At 38.5% G+C, this 7,500-nt stretch overlaps 1 long non-coding RNA gene across 1 annotated transcript in view; it reads right to left on the reverse strand.

The window, feature by feature from the left end:
- Positions 1-3,577: 3,577 nt before the first annotated feature.
- The window catches only part of LOC112221469, a 4,941-nt gene continuing 1,018 nt past the window's right edge, over positions 3,578-7,500 (reverse strand). The window contains exons 2-4 of the long non-coding RNA XR_002949039.2: positions 6,419-6,510; positions 6,105-6,143; positions 3,578-5,251 (exon numbers count right to left, since the gene is read on the reverse strand). This is a non-coding gene — a long non-coding RNA (uncharacterized LOC112221469). The remainder of the gene's footprint in view (positions 5,252-6,104; positions 6,144-6,418; positions 6,511-7,500) is intronic.

The raw sequence follows: 7,500 nt of genomic DNA on the forward strand, positions 1-7,500 counted from the left end.
TGACCATATGCTCAAGAAGAATTCGAACCAACGGCTAAATCTTAGTTGATGATCCCTGTTCAATATGGTTAGACTAGGCCTATACATTGGCATTAGGCTTGTCATCCACACAAACACACACACACACACACCACTCAGGACTAATTAGAGACAGGAAGCAGTGTATCAGCAACACGGTCTAAGAAGACATTTAACTCATTCAACATCTCCCAAAACACAACCAATCAGGACAAAGTGCTTGTCCATGCCAGAATCATTTGAAAAGGTAAACAAACGGTTTATTGTCATTTATATATAGGCCTTCCTTTAGACACATCCCATAGATTAAAACACATCATAATGTCCACTGGTACAATGTGTGTTTGTTTAGCAAATAAAATGTTGATATAGTGGTGCATGGAAATATGATATTGCAAAGCCACATTAAATAGCCTACCGACAGAGATATATAGCCTACCGACAGAGATATATAGCCTACCGACAGAGATATATAGCCTACCAACAGAGAGATATAGCCTACCTACAGAGATATATAGTCTACCGACAGAGATATATAGCCTACCGACAGAGAGATATAGCCTACCCACAGAGATACATAGTCTACCGACAAAGAGATATAGCCTACCGACAGAGATATATAGTCTACCGACAAAGAGATATATAGCCTACCGACAGAGATATATAGCCTACCGACAGAGAGATATAGTCTACCGACAAAGAGATATAGCCTACCTATATAGAGATATAGTCCTACCTACAGAGATACATAGCCTACCTACAGAGATATCGCCTACCTATATAGAGATATAGCCTACCTATATAGAGATATAGCCTACCTACAGAGATATAGCCTACCTACAGAGATATATAGCCTACCGACAGAGAGATAGCCTACCTACAGAGAGATAGCCTACCGACAGATATATAGCCTACCGACAGAGAGATATAGCCTACCGACAAAGAGATATAGCCTACCTATATAGAGATATAGCCTACCTACAGAGATATAGCCTACCTACATAGAGATATAGCCTACCTACAGAGATATAGCCTACCTACAGAGATATAGCCTACCTACAGATATATAGCCTACCGACAGAGATATATAGCCTACCGACAGAGAGATATAGCCTACCGACAAAGAGATATAGCCTACCTATATAGAGATATAGCCTACCTACAGAGATACATAGCCTACCTACAGAGATATAGCCTACCTATATAGAGATATCGCCTACCTATATAGAGATATAGCCGACCTACAGAGATATAGCCTACCTACAGAGATATAGCCTACCTATATAGAGATATAGCCTACCTACAGAGATATATAGCCTACCTATATAGAGATATAGCCTACCTATATAGAGATATAGCTTACCTACAGAGATATAGCCTACTTATATAGAGATATAGCCTACCTATATAGAGATATAGCCTACCTACAGAAATATAGCCTACCTATATAGAGATATAGCCTACCTATATAGAGATATAGCCTACCTACAGAGATATAGCCTACCTACAGAGATATAGCCTACCTACAGAGATATAGCCTACCTATATAGAGATACAGCCTACCTACAGAGATATAGCCTACCTACAGAGATATAGCCTACCTACAGAGATATAGCCTACCTATATAGAGATATAGCCTACCTGCAGAGATATATAGGCTACCTACAGAGATATAGCCTACCTATATAGAGATATAGCCTACCTATATAGAGATATAGCCTACCTACAGAGATATAGCCTACCTACAGAGATATAGCCTACCTATATATAGATATAGCCTACCTATATAGAGATATAGCCTACCTACAGAGATATAGCCTACCTACAGAGATATAGCCTACCTATATAGAGATATAGCCTACCTACAGAGATATAGCCTATCTAAAGAGATATAGCCTACCTACATAGAGATATAGCCTACCTATATAGAGATATAGCCTAACTATTTAGAGATATAGCCTACCTACAGAGATATATAGCCTACCTATAGAGATATAGCCTACCTATATAGAGATATAGCCTACCTATATAGAGATATAGCCTACCTACAGAGATATAGCCTACCTATATAGAGATATAGCCTACCTACAGAGATATAGCCTACCTATATAGAGATATAGCCTACCTATATAGAGATATAGCCTACCTACAGAGATATAGCCTACCTACAGAGATATAGCCTACCTACATAGAGATATAGCCTACCTATATAGAGATATAGCCTACCTACAGAGATATAGCCTACCTACAGAGATATAGCCTACCTATATAGAGATATAGCCTACCTATATAGAGATATAGCCTACCTACAGAGATATAGCCTACCTATATAGAGATATAGCCTACCTACAGAGATATAGCCTACCTACAGAGATATAGCAGACCTACAGAGATATAGCCTACCTACAGAGATATAGCCTACCTATATAGAGATATAGCCTACCTATATAGAGATATAGCCTACCTACAGAGATATAGCCTACCTATATAGAGATATAGCCTACCTATATAGAGATATAGCCTACCTATACAGAGATATAGCCTACCTATATAGAGATATAGCCTACCTATATAGAGATATAGCCTACCTATATAGAGATATAGCCTACCTATACAGAGATATAGCCTACCTATACAGAGATATAGCCTACCTATACAGAGATATAGCCTACCTATATAGAGATATAGCCTACCTATATAGAGATATAGCCTACCTATATAGAGATATAGCCTACCTATACAGAGATATAGCCTACCTATACAGAGATATAGCCTACCTATATAGAGATATAGCCTACCTATACAGAGATATAGCCTACCTATACAGAGATATAGCCTACCTATACAGAGATATAGCCTACCTATATAGAGATATAGCCTACCTATATAGAGATATAGCCTACCTATATAGAGATATAGCCTACCTATATAGAGATATAGCCTACCTATACAGAGATATAGCCTACCTATATAGAGATATAGCCTACCTATATAGAGATATAGCCTACCTATACAGAGATATAGCCTACCTATACAGAGATATAGCCTACCTATATAGAGATATAGCCTACCTATATAGAGATATAGCCTACCTATACAGAGATATAGCCTACCTATATAGAGATATAGCCTACCTATATAGAGATATAGCCTACCTATATAGAGATATAGCCTACCTATACAGAGATATAGCCTACCTATACAGAGATATAGCCTACCTATACAGAGATATAGCCTACCTATATAGAGATATAGCCTACCTATATAGAGATATAGCCTACCTATATAGAGATATAGCCTACCTATACAGAGATATAGCCTACCTATACAGAGATATAGCCTACCTATATAGAGATATAGCCTACCTATACAGAGATATAGCCTACCTACAGAGATATAGCCTACCTATATAGAGATATAGCCTACCTACAGAGATATAGCCTACCTACAGAGATATAGCCTACCTATATAGAGATATAGCCTACCTACAGAGATATAGCCTACCTACAGAGATATAGCCTACCTACAGAGATATAGCAGACCTACAGAGATATAGCAGACCTACAGAGGCAGATTCTAATGCAATGTCTATTCCAAAACACCAACATTTCTGCTAATGTGCTACAGAGACAAAAGAGTGAACTGCCTGCCACAAAGGCCTACAAACGACAACAGCGTAAACACAATTCTTCATCGTCTCTCTTGGTCTTAATGCTTGTTAATCTTCATCCAGTAAGCAGAACACAATTCACTAATGTTTCCTATTCTTAGGGGCATTGTGGGAATGAATACAAAACGAAACTCCCTCATCATCAGCACAACGTCCTGTTTCCTATTAGCCCTGTGTGGAATGTCATTCATCTATTTACCCTATGACCTACGAGCACGGCGTAATAATGCACATTCCTCACGCGGGCCTGTTTAACCAATGGGTTCACTGTTGCAAGCATCACCTTCCTCTTTCTCAACCAATGAGGGGGATGTATTTATATGTGAACTTACCCTTGTTCTCTCACTTCCTGTTTTTTTTTTTTTTTGGCAACAGTTTGACAACTATCCACTTCCCCACCACCAGTTATATATAATAACTTTAAGAACCAGTGTTTGGAATCCCCCCCGCCCCCCAGCGGTGGGGTTTCAATGCCAGCAGAGCACGGGGCTAGCTACAACCACATCATCTGGCTCCGAGGATCTCCCCTCGGAGACGAGTCCGTTCCCCTCAAAACCATTGAATAAAGTGTCATGTTGAATTCGTCTTTACAGTTCATTCAGTTTAAACCTGTACTAGATTGGACTGGGTGTAGTGTAACACCCTACACCTGCTGTTACTAAACCCAAAACCGGTTCTACGCATCCACATGGAGGAAATGACAATCCAAAGGCTAGTCCATACATTTTAAACCCCTACTGCTGCTCCTGTGCTACAGACAAGAGACTTTAACAAACCCTGTAGTAGACCCTACAAAAACAACAACTCAAATGCATCGTCACTGCCTTTCAAAACCCCACAGAAATATGACGGAGGTGTAACTTCATTCAACGTCTCTCTGGTACTGACATGCTATACACCTGCTGTTACGACCCAAAGAGGAACGATGCCTGAGTCTTCACTAAGGCCTGCTGTTACGACCCAAAGAGGAACGATGCCTGCTGTTTAAAGACACATCAGGCCTCCTCGGCTATGTACTGAGTGGGAGGCCCAGTGATCCCAGAGAAATCACATGTAAACCCACTACTATCATTCACAACTTAAAGGGTTATCAATAATAATGTATGATGTATGTTTTGGAGCGGTAAGGTTAGGGCATTGGGCCAGTAACTGAAAGGTTGCTGGATCGAATCCCCGAGCTGACAATTTGTCGTTCTGCCCCTGAACAGGCAGTTAATCCACTGTTCCTAGGCCGTCATTGTAAATAAGAATGTGTTCTTAACTGACTTGCCTTGTTAAATGTAAATACAAATGTACAACGAGACCCTTATATTCTTAATAGCTGATAAACAAAGCTAAAAAATAATATGTAATAATATAATTTGTCGTTGTAAGAGGAAAACAAAATGATTTTTACACAGTGAAGCTCAAAAAATGATAGTAACATGTTCAAACACCATATGCAATATCCACAGCTATAATTGTGTTCTTTAAATGAGCTGAGATTGACATACTTGAGCCTGCAAAATGTCCACTTCCCAGGGAGGTTGGTCTGTTTCTACCACTAACAGGAGGAGAGAACATCTGAAAGAAAAGAAACAGTGCTTTACAATAGACACCCTTATTGCTTAAAAGTTCAATCTTAAATATATCAATAAATAGGGAATGTAGTGGGTTTTTTTTTGTCAAATCGTAATAATCACGGTTTGAAATAACTATTATAATAGCCTTATGCTACACAATAAGTATAATTGTGGTCTATGATGGGAACCCCAAGCCAACTTCAACTGAGTGCTGAACACCTTTCCCTGATCTGTGCTGCAGATGGTCATCCATATTGACAAATAGTAGTGTCTTCTAATTCTACTGCATCCTTAGAATTATAGTGTCCTCCCCAGAAATAACAGCAATATGAAAACTGTAATTATTAATAATGTCTACCTCGCTGTAAATACACTGACGGAAAAAAAAAATGTCTGGATTAGCAAATATCAAATGTATTTCTGATACATAAAAGTGATTTATATATTTATTTATTTTCACAAACAGCTAGAAGTTGACTAAAAGTAGCGATCGTTATTGGTTCAAGAAACATGGCCGTGGGGCACGTTTCCTGTCCCAACTTCCGAACATACAGCGTTATAAAGGACAAATATCTGCCACGACTAGAACGGGTCGGAATAAAGTCAATTATCCGTTATTCATAACATGAAATAAAAACATCAACATTGTACAAGTAACGACTTACATATTAAAGCTGATATAGAATCGTGGGCTACTCCCGCATGCAGTTATGTTACTGGGATTGATCTACTGACGGAGACCTGTCACTAGAATTATGCATCACAAAAAGACAGGAATTTAAAACTTATTTAAAAAATGTCTATTCTAGGACAGAATGAAACAAGAAAAAAATACTTAAAATGGGATATACTACCATTGATGTTGGGAACATTTTCAAATCGCTGTTTCGCATCTATAGAAACAACAAAATTACTAATGCAATATCATATTTCTCTGCACATGTTTTGGGAAAAAATAGAAAACACAATTAGGATACTATAACTTGCTTAAATCATATGTTTTACGTTGAGTTAAAGACGTACAGAGAAAAAAACACTTTTAAATAAATACATCACAATGAATAACAAAAACATTAGTCTCTCTATGCCGTACAAATAAACATTTAAACAGTCGCCGGTAGGTCGGTGCCGTGGTTGTGGTCATTGCAATATTATAACAATTGCTTACCGCACTGAAATCCAATAAGTCGCTTAGTTCTTTGTCTGTCCCTAAGGCAGCCATTCGCTGTTGGTGATGCATTTTAGCAAAATCACACAAACCTAAAAACATGGAAACAAATTGCGGTCAGAGGACGCCAGTTCTCGCACGGATGGGAGGGGGACCGACTATTAGATCTTCCTCAAAATCCAGACGACCGGGAGCCGAGTCGCGCAAGATTCCACTTTGCATTTAAACCTATTCTCTCTCAGCGCATCTTTGTGCAACAGGAGGTTTAGGATAAAATGTATGAATCGGGTGAAATAAAATAGGAAGAAAAATCGGAATAGGAATGGGAATGTTGTTTCCCCAAATCCAGGTCGAGCTGTGCTAATGGCAGTTTAGCCAGAGATCAAGAAGTGACAATCCCGTTGCATATACAATAAACACACAAACGCTATAAAGACAGCGGAAAATGTAAATAAAGCGGACTTCATAAAAATGATCAACACACCCAGTGAAAGTAGGTCTGGACGTTTATAAATATCAGTTTGTAAATGGAACGTGATCATTGACAGGACTTTTATTCATTTCCAGCTTCCACTCATCCGAGTTTGAGCCCCATGTGTGTGCCACAGAATAGTAATAACGTTGGTTTCTACAGCCACCTAGCTACCTTTTAATATATCGATTCCTTGCACTTTTGCTGACAGCAATTGGTGGGGTGAAATGTACATTTACGAGGAGGAAAATTGATAAACGTTGTTGACATTGCAAAATATGTTTTAATTGTAATTGATTGATTGATTGGTTCAGAACGCAGATATAATTGTGTTGGAGTGCGCAGAGTCAACAGGAAGGTGCGCGCGGGTGTGTGAATGTCTGTCTGTTTGTCAACATCCAAATTCATGGCACATAAACGATGATATTGGGTCGATATGAAAACAAAAATGTATTTCGACATCGATAGTTGGTTATATGATTTTTTTTTTTTTTTTACATTTCAATATTGTTGTTATTACAAGATAACAACGCCCAAATACACTCGTTCAATTTATAATCATGGGGTGAGGTCTGCAGCATAGCTGGTAAACCTAGTCTTTCTTCAATGA

The sequence above is a fragment of the Oncorhynchus tshawytscha genome, linkage group LG09, assembly GCF_018296145.1.
Source record: "Oncorhynchus tshawytscha isolate Ot180627B linkage group LG09, Otsh_v2.0, whole genome shotgun sequence".
NCBI classification, from domain to species: domain Eukaryota; kingdom Metazoa; phylum Chordata; class Actinopteri; order Salmoniformes; family Salmonidae; genus Oncorhynchus; species Oncorhynchus tshawytscha.